Below are 18,760 nucleotides of genomic sequence, written 5' to 3'. Positions count from 1 at the left end.
ATGCAACAGATGCATGTGGGATGCCTGAAATCAATACTGAATCTAGAGCAAGAAGTGAGATTTTATGAGTTTACAAAAGAATGGGGAGACAGAGATGCCCCTGGTGCACAGCTATAGCCTCTTACCCTTAAGAGAGTCCGATTTTTATTGGCAATGAGATAAATTGGTTATCAAGAAATCTGAGTCTAAGTACAGTAAAATTTTCACCAATTCTCATTAATGCTGGGAAACTGAATGTTGTGAAACAGCAAGTGAAATCAAGAGTTGGAATGGATGACAACACTTCATCGTGCACTAGTAAATGATCTGCAGTATATTTTATAAAAGCTATTAGGTCTTAGTAATGTGAGACCTCACTACAGAACTCGGAAAGGTGGGGAAGACAACAGTTTTGTGCACAAATCACAAGGTGTGCAGGGTAACAACCATCTGTTCCAGTGTATTTCCGACGCTACAAGAGAACGCGTAAACCCCTAAAAGGTGATATACCAGTAAACACACAGAAGAACATTTTTAGAGTTTGGGACATTAGTGGTCTTATTACTGGGATACAACCTTGAACCCCAAGTCTTTGCCAGGGGGAGCTGATTCACAGAGATTTATTTTTCAAATGTTGGTATGAAATTTAAGTCACTGCACTTCACTAGTTTGGGATCTTAAACTCTATGGTCCCCAATTTTCCTCTCTCATGTACTGTTGTAGGTCAGGAATAACTTCATGGAAGACAAAATGTTCCATTGATATAAACCCAGTGTGAAAAGAGACTCAAGCCTTTTTCATTTAATTTTATGGGAAAAAAAGGGTTGGCCATTGATCTTTAACCCTTTGTGACGATAGAGATGGCTCTGAAATGGCCATCAATGATTCCTTCACCTGCTGCAAATAGTGACCCTCAGCATGACTACCACAATAAAAATAAAATCTTCATCATCACACTATTCTGCAGTTGCCACCAGTGTTTTAAATGCTATCTTGTAGTCACCATCAATGATTATGAATATCATGTAGGCTTTACACTTCTATCACCTGAGGCTCTCAAAGTGCTTTACGAGTAATGAAATAACCCAAACACTTAAGCACAGCAGGCAAAGATTATACAGCAGCATCTTCAGCCCATCCCTAAGAAATGGCAGCCACCTCTTGGGTAGAATAAAACAGCTGTTTACCAGTGCACACCAGCATTTCAGAACAGTTTGGAACAGAATACAAAGAATAATATTATACCCAATAGAAACCTCAGGAGGAATTTATTTAGACAAAATGTAAAAATACACAAATTGGCTAAGTGAGATCGGTCAAGACACCAGGGCTAAAACTCTTTTGAAAAGAGCTGTAGGATCTTTAGGGTTCATAATTGCTGATGAAGTTCTTGTTTTCCATCACAACTATTATTACTGATACGATCTGCCTTGTGATGCTTAAACAACACTAGATGCCATAACTACCTTGGTAGATTAGATACAACATGCAGTCATATTTGATTCTTGTATATAAGATCTGGGCTTATTTTTAGGTTGCTGGAACTACAATACAGAGGGGTTTTTTAAGAGGAGGAAATAAAGACTTATCATGAGTTGAAATGAATTAATGCAACGGAAAAAAAATCACAAAGCAGCAATTTTGATCAAGTCACTAGCAGTTCCCTTGTTTGATGTGAATATATTCCTTGTACATAAAGTAATCTCTTATACCACACCTCCAGACATCTCAATTTTTACTAGCATCTAATTTCTCTGATGGGGCAGGGAACTCAGTCCTGGACTTCTGCATCTTATAAGGATAAGCAGATGCTCAAAAGGAGCAATAGCAAGAGATAGAGTTCATTTCACCAAGAAAGCTCAGCTCAGTTGCAGCTTTGGATTTTCAGCAAGTTTTCTATCTTTTCTGCAAACTTCACAGCTGACCTGGTTTCATAGCTTAGGAAATGGAGGCAATTAGTGGTACCTTATAGAGTTCATTTTGGTTTCCAGCCAATCTTTGGGCAGTGAAATTGCAGAAAAATGGAGCTATGGGACTGAAACAATGCTTAAGATACCTAATTATGTTCCCATGGATATTGGTGAAATGAACATGTCAGCTTCAGGTGACCACATCTGGCAGCTGGGAAGGTCAAAGATGACCAGGTCAGAAAGAGCTGTCAGAAGCAGCCTTCATGCCAGCCACAGAAATTTGCTGACAGGCTCTACCTTCTTTGTAGCAGGCTGCCATTTTAGGATTTTTCAATCAGCATTTCCCCACCTGCTGCATTGTAGATCTTCCCCTGGCAACAGTAATCATTTCACTGCTCAAACACCTCACCACAATATACGCCTCCAGCTTTTTTACCAGGTGCCAGCAGAACCCATCATTACTCTGCCTGGGGTCATCCAGGTTTATAAATCTATATGGCAACAGCTTTGCAGTCACATGAGTGATATGTACCATTGATGGCTACTTTTAACACGTGTTGCATTTTCTGTATTACATTGCACCTACTGAACCAGCCCACTGGGGCACGTTAGGAGTACTCGAATGCAATACATAATGAAAGAGCCATATTTCTCAAACCCCCAAGCAACAAGAGCAGAGGACCTCAATGCAGCAGTAGTGGACTGAAGTGGAGCAAAGAGTATGATTAGGGGCTGAACACCATGTATGGGTCTGACCAGGCCCTCATACTAATTAGTCTTCCCTTTACTACCTCTTTTAAATCATATTTCTTTTAACCTTCCATTTAATCCTCTGAACAAAAACAAAAGCGCTGCAATGCATCCTGTTTGAATACAGCTTGGCAGACACTTTAAATTAGATCACATTGCTATCAGGGGCGGCTCTAGCCATTTCGCCGCCCCAAGCAGGGCGGCACGCCGCAGGGGCCGCTCTGCCGGTTGCCGGACCCACGGCTCCGATGGACCTCCCCGCAGGCGTGCCTGCGGATGCTCCACCGAAGCCGCGGGACCAGCAGACCCTCCACAGGCACGCCTGCGGGAGGTCCACCGGAGCCGCCTGCCACCCTCCCGGCGACCGGTAGAGCGCCCCCCGCGGCATGCCGCCCCAAGCACGTGCTTGGCGTGCTGGGGCCTGGAGCCGCCCCTGATTGCTATCAACCTTTCAACCACATTAGGCCTAGTTTCAAGACAAGGCACAGAAGCCTGAAACACTTCTTGCACCCGTTTTACATCAGGTATGCCTGATTTACACCAATTTATGTGACAGTTGACTCAGGATCAAGCTCACAGATCTGAGTGCTTTACCAAGCTATGCAAGGAAGTCAAGGGACTTCCTTGATTGTTCACAGCTGATTCTGATTTTGCACTCAAGTGTGGAGGCCTGTCAGAAACAACTCCTCATTCCACTCAGCAAAAGTTTTAGACAGCTTCACTTTTGGTTAAAAGTTACTTATGTGGTTTCCATAATGGTTGTGCACAAAACACCTAACTCCTTCTCTAGCCTCCCCATCTTTTTGCCATTTTTTTTCCAATCAAGTGAAGCAGCAATCAGCTTTCTTATTTAGAAGTGTTAGTGATCAGCTAGTCAATTCTAGATGTGGGGGAAAATCTATCAAAACAAACACTGCTGATTGAAACACAGATAACCCAATGAGGAGTCACAATAACATACAGCCACGTTTAAAATGTCATCACCCTTTACTGATATATGCACACACGCCAGGAAGCGTTACCCCTTGATGTGTATTACATTAGATCTGAGCAACCTGTCTACCATTCAGTAATGCAATCTAACAGGTAGTGCTTTTAGGATGTCTGTAGCTTTCCATTAGTGTGTGTGCAGGGTTTGCATGTAGAAGACAACAGCATGTGAAAGGGAGAACTGGGGAAGGGAGACCTTGCTAATAAACGCTAGTGAAAAATAAAATCAGATGATCTCCAATCTGCCCTAGCATCCCCCACAAAGCTTCGTTTGGAGGTTCTTCTTGATTACCTCATTCAGTCCTGACAAGACAATGGCCCAGCGCACCCTTACTGATGGGTAAGGCAGGGCTCATACTAAGTAATGAGCAATTTTTTCTGAAGCTTCCAGAGCATTTCTGCCAAAATGGAGGTGTTTGCAAAATACCCTGCTCACATCAAGTGCTTAGATTCTGTTTTTGAAGGGTTGGACGTGCATGTCATGTGACTGATCTTTGGGGAGATGCAAACTTTTTCTTCAAAATCTTTTGGCACGGTTAGCTTCCGATTTGAGTGCAGGAATGACACCAGTCGTTTTCTGAACCTGTTTTAGGCCCTCCCAGACTGTCAAAACTCTGGCCTAGCTGGAGAAGCACCCGTCTTCTCAAAAGGGAGTTTTGTGCTTTTGGCAGGAAGCTTTAAGCCAGAAGGTATATGGGACTAGATTTCCAGGTCCCTATACGCTTTAGGTGACTCCATGCAGGAGATTATGCCAGGGCTATCAGGGTTGTCAGGGACAGCTGTGTAGTTGCCTGGCACTCACCAGAATACACCCAGATTTAGAAGTGCTATAACGTAACGAGAAATAAATCAATTTCACTCTTCGGGCAGGAAATAGGGAGGCATTTTGGTTCTGATTTGTATTTGGCAGGCAGAGGGCACATTCAGCCTGAGCCTAAAGATAGTACTTCAGGCTGCCTGGGTATTATTTATTCTGTCTTATGACACTGGCACACACAAAACTCTATTTAAGCAGTTTGGCAGATGCTGCCTTCATACAAAAATATACAATCCATTCCTGAGAAAGTGGCAGTATTTCCCAGGAACCGGCTGTGGGCTTAGGGCTATAACAGTGTTGTTATCCACTTCCAAACAAGGCAGTTTAGGTAGCCTCAAAAAAATCTCCAGCTATGTCAGCAACGTGCAACTGGGACTGGAAATCACTGGGCAGGGATAGACATCTGGAAACAAAACCGTCCAACTCGGTCTAAAGAGACTTGGCAATGCTGATTCAGGTGATGTCATTGTGACACTTGGGGACCATGATCGAAAAGGGGCATACGTTGACAATAGCTTTTTGTTTGCTATGGAAGGCCTCACGGTGCAGAACCTGAAACCCTGAGAGAGTGTGGATTTGCCCAGTGACTCATTACACAGCTATTCTCAGACACTGCTTTCTCCAACTTGGAGCCAAAATGCAGCTACTTCCATTCACTGAACTTGCCAACATGCTGCATGACAAAATGTACAGCACTTATTATAATGAACAAATTCCACACCATGTAACTAAGGGAGTATATTAACAACCATGCAGCCATTAGTTATTTGATCTGATTTACAAATCACCAAATACAAATAGTTGATCTTCACATATATAACTCTGCATATTAAGATAGCTAGCAATGGAACATTTTGATGAAAAACAGTTATTTTCCTTGTATAGTCTCTTCTTTCAGTGAAATATCTTAATAGCCTTATTCTCATCCATCAGAGGAGTTTCATTATGTATTAAATAGGACAGTACATGTCTCATTTAATAATTATTCATCTGACAGAATTACAGATCTTGGACTGATTATATTTAACTGTTTCATATACAAGATCTGTAGCCAGTTCCTGGTACAAACTACGGTGAAGTTAATATAAGTAAATATTATACATGGCATACACAAACATGATTTGATATTGAAGTTGGTATTCAATTCATCTAATTTTTTCTTTGCAGTATGAAAATTTTACTAAAAAACACCACCACATTTTAAAATAATCTCTTTTCCAATCAAAAAGTGGATGGACATTTTCAACCAGCTTAAGTTCCTTGTAAGACCCCAAAATATCTTTTCAGTGGCACATAAGCCTTGTGCAGGAGTGCTGACATAAGCACCTCCCTTTCAGTTTTATTATGTTCACTGTACAATGATCTACTCATACACATGACAGGAGAATGAAACATCCATTTTACTTGCTGCCTCATGACAGGGCCATAACAAATCCAGATCAGAATCTATTGCTGGTATGAGTTCTACTGTTCCTTAATCTTTTATGTCTGGTACCATGCAGATTTTCTGATAGCTTGGTTTACATTAGCACAGTATATCAGAGAATTTGCTCCATAAATAGCAAACTGTGTCTTTATGGTCCATTTGGCTCTCGCTCTCTCGCTCTCCTTAGTCCTGAATTGTCATAGTTCTGTTCCCTCCTTCTGAGCACTTTGGGATTTACTGATCAACATATAAATGAGACTCTCCTGAGTTCCAGATTGCACAAATCATTCAGCTAGCATCACACTGTTTATTGCGTTGCTGCTAACAGCTCCCTTAGCCTTATGTTTCTTCTGAATGTTGTGACAAACTCCTTTCTATGCACAAGATACTCCCGTGGCTTTGAAACATGTAGCAATACTATAAACAACAGGCCACTCTGGGTTCATTGAAGGATCTAGGGATGGCCATGTGGCTAAAGCACAACTAAGAGCCAGGAGAAGGAAGTTCCATTTCCAACCACAGAGGTGTTTATACATGGGTAAATTCCTTAACGTCTCGATTTTTCATCTTCCTCCTGTGCATAACAACAAGGATAATACCACTTCCCTCCTAGGAGTATTGCAAGGCTAAATCCATGAACACCACTTTGAGCTCCTCAGATTGGAAGTACTATATAAATGCAAAATATTCTGATTCATCAGCATGATTGCTGAGTGGCAGATGATTCCCTACAAGGCATATTTACCATTTCCCCATTGTGTAACTTCACAGGGTTAGAAAAATATTGTGTGTACAGGATTTCACTTAAAAGGCTAGGTTCCAGAAGGGATTAATCCGTCCCTGACCTTTATTTTCAACCTTGTTTGTCCTCTAGTTATGGACATAAGTCACACAATTTGATGACACAAAGATCATTGAGGAAATCCTCAGCTCTATGTTTTAACTTCTAGGCCTGGTGCGATGCTTCAGCATCAGTTTTTAAGCTACTTTCCTTTCTGGAATGGTTGCCTACAGAGGAGCTCTTGTTGGTTTGTCAGCAAATCGCTTGTGTATAACGAGGTGCCCAGAGAGTCATTTCCAAAGTATTAGAACTCTAAATAATGGAGTCCTATTGGAGAATGGACTAATGAACAAATGCTCGGAGGTTTGTAGGTCTCACTAAAATGCCAAGTTTCTGCCAAGTCTAAGTACCGAAAACGGAAGATGGAGAGAAAGATCATTATAAGCACCCAAGCAATAGATGCAGGATAGTGCATCTGAGATAGCTTGTTTCTTTAATTAAAAGCACACATTTTTAATCTTCAACAATCGCCACATATGCAACATTCAAAATAGAAGGAGAAAAGTGTGCTGAGTTCTTTTGAAACCAGTGGCCAAGATTTCCAAAAGCCAAATCCTGGGGACCTCCAGTTTTGGGTGCCCAGCCTATGGCACCTTAAAAAGGGCTGAGTTTTCAGTAAGTGCGGAGCACCTGTTCTCTGAAAGTCCGGCCACTTTAAGGGGTCTCAAGCTGCAGCCCCAAACTTGAGCCACCCACCATCAGGGCCGGCTCCAGGCACCAGCTGAGCAAGCTGGTGCTTGGGGCGGCAGATTCTAGGGGACGGCATCCGCCCAACCCTAAGGCGGCACTGACGCTTTTTTTTTTTTTTTGGCTGCTCTGGCCGCCCTGTAGGGGGCAAAGGAGGGGAGCGCCCTGCAGCAAGCCCGGCAGGGCAGCCCGCATCCTTCCCTCCCCGCCGACCGGAGCAGCTGCAGCTCGGAGCCCTCCCGGCAGGCGGCGCGGAGGTGGTGAGCGCCCCGCTGAAGCCCTGGCTGCCCCCCTGCTCTCTCACCCCCCCCCCCCGCTCCCTCCCCTTCCCCCCATTAGACCGGGCCGCACTCTGCAGCACAGGGAGTCCCCTGGCTCCGGCCGCCCTGTAGGGTTTTTTGTTTTGTTCTCCCCTGCTTTGCCGTTCCCCCACCCCCGCTTTGCCGCTCCAGCCGCGCCGTTTTTTTGTCCCCCCCACCCTGCTTTGCCGCTGTGGCTGCGCCGTGTTTTCTTTTTCTTTTTTTTTCCCTTCACCTGCTTTGCCGCTCCAGCTCCCTGTTCCCCCCCCCCCTTTACCGCTCCAGCCCCACCGTGTTTTATGTTGGTTTTTTTATCCCCAGCATTGCTGCTCCGGCTGTGCTGCAGTTTCCCCTCCTCCCCCTTTGCCATTTTAGCCCCGCCGTTTTTTTGTCCCCCACCCCCACCCCCACCCCGCTTTGCCGCTCTGGCCCCGCTGTGGTTTTGTTTTTGTTTTTCCCCTGCTTTGCCGCTCCGGCGGCCCCCCACCCTTTTTTTTTTTTTTTTGCTTGGGGCGGCAAAAAAGCCAGAGCCGGCCCTGCCCACCATTATGAGTTGCTTTTGGAAATCTTAGCCAGAGTGTTTAAAAGAATTAAGAGCTAAATTTATTTCTGGACCCAAGCTCAGTGGCACCTTTGCACACGCAGGGATGGGCTCAGCTCTTCATTCAGGTTAATAGCAGCCTCCGGCTCTGTCTGAACTTGCACCTGACTGGCAACAGCTCCTATGGGCTGTTCCCGCAGCTAGAAAAAGCTGGGCTGGAGGAATTCCCTGGCCATGCCTCCCTGCCCAGCCCTGCACCGGGGAACACAGGGGTGGGCACAGACACAACTATCTCAATCCTACACCTACCCAGAACTCTCCATTTGTCAGGGGAAGGCCAGTACAGCCATTTTACAGCCACTCTGCACCACCAGGGCCAGTGAAAAGCTGCTGTGGGGCAACTGTGAGTCAGGCCCCAATAATATGTAGTAGTCACATAAAGAAATATTTCTCATTTAGGCCAAAGGAAAATAAAATTAGTTTAAGAGCTGCCAGTTTCCTTTTCATGCATGCTATTCGTAATTAAAGAAAAAAAAACGTTCAGCATCTCCTCCCCAAAAAGCCCATTGAGAAGTCAGGAATCTATATGTGGAACATTAAGTAGTATTAGGAGTTTGGGGAACTCAATATTACACACACAGACCCAAACACCCTCTGCATAGGCCACCAGCAGTATTCTAGTCAGCTAGCACCTGAAAACTGCAACTTGTGAGGTGAAGTCCCAGCTCCATTGCAGCCTGCAGGAGTTTGCCATTGACAGCAATGGGGCCAGGATTTCACCCATGCCATCAGGGTGATAAACTTTGATCGTTTTGAGAACTACACCATCAACCACCATTTTACGGAAAGGGAAAAAAAATGACTTCTGTAAATTCTGTAGAGATTTTGCTCTTTACAGAGAAAAATGCAAGAAGTGACTTCATCTAAAGCTTTTGAGGCTACAAACCTGATCTCTCATTTTCAGGCACACAACTGTGAACATAATTTTTCCATAATTCCTAAGTCACTAGCGTCTCCTGCAATGTGCCTGCCATTCATGCAAGAAACGTGTGCCCAGATCAGAAGACAAATGGACTATGCAAAGGAGGTCATATGGGTAGAGGTAGACATGGAATATTAATCCGATATATTAAAAAAAATTCAACTGAGATCATGGGAATATCAGTGAGCCAATGGTGAGAAGAATCAATTGTTATTTACTCAAGCGCTTATTCAGTTCCTAATGCATAGTTGGAGATGAAAAGGGCTAACTTTTGGGGGTTTGTAGGCTCAGCTGTATGTTTAATCAGATGCACAACTCCACGCTTCTATCCAGCCCAAATTGCATTCACTATTGCTAGCTCCTTGAGTCCCTTGGCTGGCATTTGTCAGACAACAACTAAATTTCAAGGGGTCACATAGTTCCCAAAACATTTCTCTCCCTGCCATTCAGTTCTTAAACACAGCTTATAGAAGGAGATAAAGGTGTATCATAAAAATAGAGCAATTACTACGCCTTTGTTCCATGGCCACTAGCAGTTGAGGGCTTCCCTCCTATTGTCCTGTAAACAGCTCCCACCAATAGCTGATACCAGAGATGCGTGTGAAAGATTTCTCCATTCTGCGTGTAGAAGGAACTGATGACTTTGGCCCTCTCATCCTGAAATCACCACAGCCCCATTCAACAGATTCACAACTGCTCCATTTGCCAGGGAGGCCTGGGAATGGGGATTTGTGTACATACTCAGTGTGAGGTAAAGTCAGTTAGACTGTCGCTCTTTAAAAGATTATATGAAAAGAAAAAGGGGCAGGGAAGATTGTGCCCTACATTTTCCTTCTTAATAATGCACAAAGGCAGCCTGAAAGATTTGGGGATTTATTTTGAAAGGTTTTTGTACTTTAGAAGCACCATGAATATCAGCTCTTGCGGTTTCTGGAGATCTGCTTGGAGTAGAGAGAGGAGTGGATTGGAAACTCTCAAGACTTACTAGAAGCGTAGGGCTGTTAAATCTTTAACAGAGAGCTAGTTCCCTTTAACACTGAATGAAAATTACAGTCCATCAAGTTTTACTGTACTTTTACTTGTTACCTCTAATGCGATAATCTGACTACGTCTCCAGTTGTCCAACACCTTCCAGAAAAAAAATAAAACAAAACAGGATACGTACAACCTGGATTTATAGTGCAAAATACAACAGGTGAAAAACAGTGCCCATTTTTATTATTTTTTTAAAAGACACAATAGTTTAAACCTAAAAATATATTGTCTCCCTGAAGCATGTTCTCTCTCTCTGAACAGCCTAACAAGTGGGGAGAAGGAGTGAAACAATCACATCTATTTAATTATGAGTTTATTCGACAAGACCAGGCTCTATATTTCATCAGTATTACGTTCTGCAGTCCAAGTCATTTAACAGCCATTCCATGCACTAGGCTCCTACTGATGTTGCTTTGAGTTTTACATACTGTTCAGCAACAGAATCGGGCTCGCTGTGTTTGACTAGCCAAGCTGTGTGATGCAGTTTACTACATGCTGTAATTTAGTAATTACGTCTTGATGTGAATGCCCTTTATATTTCCTTGTTTGGCCTAGATCATTCTGTCCTTTTAGGGAGGTCGTTTGGACATACTTTGCTTTGTTTTTGTTCAGTTGCACGAGGCATTCTCAAATGTTATTGTCATTTAGACTACACCTGAATACACAAATGGACCGTGTGCTCTCATTCACCAGCATGCAGACAATCCCGTAACATACTTGTGGCACCCACAGCAGTTGTTTACAAGGAACAGTAATATTAGGAAACTATTCAGGGGATGTCTAGCTTCTTTCAATGCAGTTAGCAGCTGGAAACAAGGAGGGAGCGAGCACCATGTGACCTGCCAGCTCTCCATGGGCCACCAGCAAGTGCACCATAGACTTCTGGTGGCTGACAGATCACTGTCTGGGAACCATTGCAGTGATCAAAAATTCACAGGGTGGGAGTAAGGCAGATGCTTTAGATCCAAGAGATAGTCTTGTTTGGAGGGACACAGCTGAACAGTACAGCAGCAAGTAGCAGCACAAAGCACAGTTAGCTACTGCCATCCAGCACCTGCCAGTGCAGGTAGGAAAGCACACACCGTATTTTGTGTGCTCCCACCTTCACCCTTCAGGTCACACCTGTGTCACATTGTGACTTATTGATAAATTGAGTGAAAAGGGGCAATGCAGTCCCCAGGAGCATGGCTGTGTGTGTGTGTGTGTGTGCGCGTGCGTGTGTACAGTACAACTCTGTAGTGTGAGGACATAACCACCAAGAGCCATGCCTCAAGCAGCAACGAGACAACTCCCTGACTGAGAAGTGCCTCTCTTTGTTAAATTCCCCAGCAACAAATCATGGCCCTCTCTGGTAACCGTGGAGGACCAGGAACTTTATAGTCATGCCACAAACTCAAGCACTTACCACACTGCTGGAGTGGTTGAGAACAAAGAGAGTGCAGACTGGATAACAGCATTAGCATGAGGAGCACTGAGAAACGAAAACCAGGAGCTTGCCTAGCGTGAAGCTGGCTTGCCCCTTCTCTGTCCTGTCTGGTCAGCCTCAGGCCACAACTGGAACACAAATGAGAATTTGTTTAAGGAGGAAAGCAAGAAAAAAAAAGTTTCGGGTCTTTATGCTGGAGCTAGCGTCGGCAATGCCAAGCAGCTCACCTTTCTGGTGGGAGAAAAAAAATGGTCTAGAAGGTCTAGGAGAAAAAATGAGGTATTGGAATAGTCATTTTCAGTAGAGTGAGAAGTTATTGTGGCACAAACAGAGACATGGTATTCACTCACAAATTCTAAATGTACTGGCGAAGTATAAGCCTGCCAACATTTTGTCTTGTAATAGAATTGGCCTCACCTTACTGCAAATGCAAAATGTCTTTAAAAAAACCAAAGCCTTTGAAATGGAAAAGATAAAGAAAGGCCTTCTTATGCTGGGCTCCTTGGAGCTGAGAGGCACCGAGAACAAAGAGTTAGGAGGTCTATGTTCTGTGAAAGAGTCCGCCACTCACTGATGTTTCGGCACATAACCAATCATTATGATGCACTGCTAGCAAGAGAACCAGTCTTTTGGTTTTGCGATTTGAGAAGCCATCAAAATACTGGTGCTCAAACTTTTTATTAAAGAACAAATATTGTTCCAAACACCACTGCCATGCTGGGTTTGTAAACGACGGTCACGTCTCTTTTTCCAGGGTCCCATGCCCAAAAAAACCTGAGGATTCCAGCTCTGGAAAAAAGAAACGCAAGAAGGGAAATGCCCAGTGGTTCCTATTCACTGTGAAATGCATCACCTGTCTCAGCAAGCTTGATTAAGTCTAAAGTCACTGTGAGAACATACCATTTACATTGCAAGCCTGGAACAAAAATTGTATTCCTTCCCAAAACAAAGGGATTTCTGAATATGATTTCAACCATTTGTGCTGTTTAAGGGAGAAGGCCTAAGGAGCCCAGCACAGATGTCAGAGTTGGGGAACGTCTATGTGCTGAAAAGGTGAGGGGAACCATCCCACCTTAAGTTAACCCATAAACTAGTGAGATTACCTCTGACTGCAAGTGAGGAGAAAAGAGACACTAATTACATCCTACAAAGCAGCAGCCCAGCACTGTCATTTTGGCAATCTGGATTGTGAGGTGAAAGATAAAATATCCTCATTCTGTTGTAAAACCCAACAGACCTGCATGCCTGACAACAATGAATACATTTCATAGTCAATGAGCTGGCAAGCTGCAATTAATTTGGCAGTGTTGTAGCAAGCTAATTGACTTTACAGCACTGCTTAGCTGGACAGGTTTTTGTTTTCTTAAAGGGAAAAAATAGCTATAGGAGAGATTTTCCAAAGGCACAAAGGAGAGTTAGATATCCACTACCCACTGAATTCCAGTGGAAGTTGTATGCCTAAGCCAAAGGTAGAAGGAATTCTACATTTTTAGCTTGAGTTTCAACTTATTCATCTATGACAATATTTCCTTTGGTATAAGAATGCTCCCAAAATTTGACACTTCCTACACTCCTGTAACTAATAACGCACCACGTCAAATTAACCACGGATAGAGTCATTTAAATCTATTACTCATTTTAGATACATAATGCTCTCTCTCTCTCGGCCACTGTTGTGGCAGCCAACTGAGCGCCACAGAACCAATGGGTCAAGTCGACCCAGCTCTTCAGTGGTTCTCTCCAGCAAATTTATTCCATGTCAACATGTGTTTTCTAGCCTCCTGTTCCATGCTAAATCATTTTCTACGTCCTGGCTCATTACTGTTTACAAACAGTTGCTCTTGTTTGTGATTTTCTTAGTAAGGAAAATGTAGACAATGTTAACATGTAGACAGTGAAATGCGCTGTGACTAGACCATCTTGAATACATTAGAAAAGAGTTATACAGAGTTACAAAGATGGATGTGGGGAAAGATTTAGGCCAGCATTATTCAAAAAGACATGGATGACTTAAAGCTATGATTATGATATTACTATTATTATTACTATAATAGCTAGGGGCCCTTGTCTGAGACCAGGACTCCATTGTGCTAGGCACTGTAGATACACAGAACAAAAAACGAGGCACCTAATCCATATTTAAGTAGCTAAATATTTTTCCCAATTTTGTTTCTGATCCAGGAAAGCACTTAGCATGTGTTTAAATCCATCCCCTTTTCAAGACAGCTCTTAAGCATATGTTCAAGTATGTGCGTAAGTTCCATTGGCATTCAAATACTCAAGTGCTTTTCTGAGGAGAATCTGGGCCTTTCATAGGGTTGCCAGGTGTCCAATTTTTGACTGGAACACCTGGTCGAAAAGGGACCCGGGTGGCTCCAGTCAGCACTGCCAACCAGGCCATTAAAAGTCCAGTTGGGTCCGCGCAGCTCACAGAAGCAGCGGCATGTTCCCACTCCGGCTCCTAGGAATAGGGGAAGCCAGGAGGCTCCACGTGCTGCCCCTGCCCCAAGCACCAGCTTCACAGCTCCCATTGTCCGGGAACCCCGGCTAATTGGATATGCGGGGGTGGGACCTGCGGACGGGGCAGTGCACAGAGCTGTCTGGCTGCACCTCCATGTAAGAGCTGGAGGGGGGACATGCCGCTGCTTCCGGGAGCCACTTGAGCTAAGCGCTGCCCAGAGCCTGCACCCCTGACCCTCCCCACCTTGCCCCAGCCCTGATCCCTCTTCCGTCCTCAAACCCCTCAGTCCCAGTCTGGAAAATCCTCCTGCACCCCAAGCCTCTCAGCCCCAGCCCCACCCCCTGCCAGAGCCCTCACCCCACCCATGCCTCAGCCCCCTGCCCCATCCCTGATACCCCTCCCACCCTCCGAACCCCTCAGTCCCAGCCCAGAGCACCCTCCTGCACCCCACACCCCTCCTCAGCCCCACCCTAGAGCCCAAACCCCCAGCTCTCACCTCTCCATGCCCCAACCCCCTGACCTATCCCTGATCCCCATCCCACCATCCAAACCCCTCAGCCCCACCCTAGAGCCCAAACCCCCAGCTCTCACCTCTCCATGCCCCAACCCCCGACCTATCCCTGATCCCCATCCCACCATCCAAACCCCTCAGCCCCACCCCAGAGCCTGCACCCCCAGCCAGAGCCCTGACACACACCTGCACCCAACCCCCCTGCCCCAGTCTGGAGCCCCCTCCTGCACCCTGAACCATCAGCCCCAGTCCAGAGTCCCCTCCTCAACTCCAAACCGCTCATTCCCAGCCCCACCTGGAGCCTGCACCCCCAGCCGGAGCCCTCACCCCCTCCTGCACCCCAACCCCCTGAGTCAGCCTGGTGAAAATGAGCAAGTGAGTGAGGGTGGGGAGAGTGAGCAACAGAGAGAGGGGGGGTGGCGTGAACAGGGGCGGGGCCTTGGAGAAGGGGCGGGGCAGGGGTGGAGCAAAGGTGGTTGGTTTTGTGTGAGTATAAAGTTGGCAACCCTAGTCTTTCAGAGGTTCTGAGAACCCATAATTCACACTGAATGAATGTAAATCAAAAGCATCTACTAGACTGGGAGTTGTGGGGGCTCAGTGCCTTTGAAAATCAGGACACACATTTAGGTGCTTTAATGTGTATTTAGGTGTCTAGCTCTAGACACCCACATTTGAAAATGCTGGCCCCACGTTATTCTTCTAGCCTCTGATCCAGCAAAGCACTTGCACATGCTTAAGTGGCTGAATAGGGATGACATTTCTCACATACACAAAGTTACTGATATGCTTAAGTGCTCTGCTGCATTGGGGCCATAAAGTTTCAAATTTGTGTTTAACCTGGTGTTGAGAGCAAGGCCAATGCTGCTGGCCCTACTTTTTAACCTTAGATCAGGGGTCTCAAACTTATATGACCATGAAAGCCACATGAGGACTAGTACATTGGCCCGAGAGCCACATTTACTGACACCTCCCCCCCCGCCGCCCTCGGCCCCGCCCCCACTCCACCCCTTCCATGGGGGCTCTGCCCTGCCCTGCCTCCTCCCACCCTTTCCCTGCCCCCATTCCAACCCCAAAGCACTCACAATCTAAGGCCTGGTCTACACGGGGGGGAGGGGAAAATCGATCTAAGTTATGTGAATAACGTAGCTGAATTCAATGTACTTAGACCTACTCACTGCAGTGAGTCGACTGCTGCCTGCGCCTCTCGCGGTGGTAGAGTACAGGAGTCGACGGGAGAGCGCTCGGGGATCAATTTATCTCATCTAGACTACACGCGATAAATCGACCCCTGCTGGCTCCATCGCTGCCCGCCGATCCAGCAGGTAGTGTAGACATGCCCTAAGCGTAAGACATGAGACAGACACAGAGACAGACAGATAGATGGGGAACACAAAGAAACAAATGAGGTGATACTGATCATCATGACGCCTAGTTCTCAGCCAACCAGTTGCCTAGCCATTGTCAAATTTATGATAAATTCAGCCCTTATTCCCATTTCTTAAGAAGGATGCAATCTGGTTAGCCGCCAAAATGTACAATACAATGGAAGACAAGTCCCATACAGTATTCCTGGTATCCTTGGTGTACGATTTTTTTTTTAAATCTACAGTGCTGGTTTTGTTATGTCCTAGGGGAAGCCGGTGTAGGAAGCAATCACTTGAGGCCAGAGAGCAGACAGCTAACCAAAACCTCCATTTTATTTACAGAAACAGAGAGCTCACTCAGCCGGTTGAAACCGGCTGAGCTATCCCTTAATAGTCTAACTCAGTTGCCATAGTAACAAAACCCATGACAACCAAATACACAACAGGTTTAAAAACCAAAAAACTATTGTAGTACATAAATCTGTTGCTTTCTTTCACAGCAGCCTACAAGTAATTAAATTGAAATATATATGTGGGCATCCTGTATGGGATTAAAAAAAAAACACTGCTTGTTGATTTTAAAATGTTCACAAGATCATTACCATAGAAATGGAAAAGTAATACAAATAATGGCCAGAAAAATGTTTACAGATGATTGACCTAGCCTAAGCCTGGTAGTTCAGAAGGAAAAGACTCCATATGCATAGGATTAAATTCTTTTGAGGAGGATAAAGTTGCCCATCTCTTACTATCTGTTTTTAAATGATGACTTGATAGAAAATCTTTTTGGAAATAGAGTTGGCCATTAGCCAAATTTTGCAATATGCCAAGCACCTCAGTTGACACACAAGACAGTGAGTTAGATCTCTTAGGATCAGGGTCCCCTATTTTCATGGAGTAATTCCCCCCCACAGCTCTGACTTTTGATTCCCTATGTACTGACCACCACACCATAGAGAACTCTGCCACCATGATCGCTGCACACAGCGAAAAGATTGCCACTCCAAAACTCAGATGTCTGGGTTGGAGATCATTTTTCCACTGGCAGCATCTTGCCTTCTTTAGATGCTCCACAGGCATGACTACGCCTGGGTCTTAAATTACCCATTCAGGTTTCTTACGTGCTTGTGTTAACGTGGACTTGGCTCATTCATCAGAATGCCAGTTTAACTGCATGCACTAACGTTACTGGGCTGAGAACCAATTCCTGGGCAAATTCCTCAGAGGATGCATGGACCCTTTTATAGTGTTTAAATAAAAAGGGTCTCATGATTAATCCGGAAAGTATTTAAATAGTTGGCTTGCCTCAAGCCTTGCCCCCCACATGACCGCAATGCATTGTCATCACCATAGTCTGAATTTATCTCATACCATGTGATTTTTAATTATGGCTTCAATAATAATCAGATGGTTCCTAGTGTACCATGAAAATTACGACTCGCACAAAAAAACAAGTACGCTTTAACCTTCAAGGGAAAATGCAGTCCCCTACATACTGGGTATTAATCTTCAGCTCCTGATTAAAGACTTTGCCCTGTAACTTTAATTACAGCACTGCTCTTGGAAATGAGAAATTGGACAGCAGTGGTGGCACGGAGAAGTCTGGTGCTGAAGTGCTACATCACTTTTGATAGAATAAGAACAAAAGTTCTGTTCATGAAAAATACATTACAGTGCAAGGCAAAAATGTAGCTGGGTTCATTCCTTTTCTAAAATTAGAGGTGTAGTGTTTATTAGAATGCCATTAAAAGCTGGGCCGGCCTCAGCTTTCAAGTGCAAAGTAAATTTGGTAGGGGCCTCAGCCAGCACTCTGCAGCTAGCATAGCATATAGGGAGGAGTGGATGGGGGAATAAGACAAGTTTGGAAGAGAGAATAGAGACAAAGGAGATTTTCATGAGAAAATGAGGAAGGATTTAAGCATTGGAGGGGGAGGGGATTGCTTAGGTCCATGTACTGTCATGAGGCAACTGGAGAGTTGGATTCTTTAGAAGAATGGGGTGGGAGATCATGGTGAGCTTACAGGCTTGCGTGATCCTAGCTATGTCTTGAGACGGGGTTGCTGACAGAGAATGGTCTTCCCAAAAGAACAGGGTCTTACGCAACACCACACTGGACACAGGTCTAGTGGTTGTATTGACCAATACAAGTCCTGCTGCAAGGTAACTGGTACCTTTCTGGCCCTGCAGGAAACAGATTCTCTACCATCAGCTTTGAAACCAGAAGACACTGTACTCAGGACAGTTGCACTTTTCTGTGAGCCTCACCCACATGCTTTTTTCCCACTTGAAAAGGGTCGTTTCCACATGACTGGCTGCAGCAAGTGGCGGTATTTCAGTGTAGGGAAAGGATTCATTTTTATTAAAGAGGCTATTAAACTCATGGAAATTCATAATAAATATCAACACAAAGCCAACATTCCTGATGATCCTGGAACTTCTAAAGTTGCAGGAGGCTCTCGGGGGGCGGGGGAGGATCTCTTATATACGGACATGTGAGCTCTACTATGGCAGACATATTGTGGATACAACTCCACAGCTACTATGCCAAGGGCAGTGTATACAGGATTAGAAATGGGGGCTGGGGAACAGAGACATTATATTTAAAGATCCTGCTGGGGCCACGTACCTTCTGTTCCCATTGACTTCAGTAAGAATACTCTGCCCCTCATGGCTCAGGAAAACTACATAATCCTGGAGGCACATAGTCATTCCAGTGCCTGTCTGAGATTTGGGGGATGGTC

This window comes from Mauremys mutica, chromosome 10, assembly GCF_020497125.1.
Source record: "Mauremys mutica isolate MM-2020 ecotype Southern chromosome 10, ASM2049712v1, whole genome shotgun sequence".
NCBI classification, from domain to species: Eukaryota; Metazoa; Chordata; order Testudines; family Geoemydidae; genus Mauremys; species Mauremys mutica.
This window is presented reverse-complemented; position numbering follows the sequence as displayed.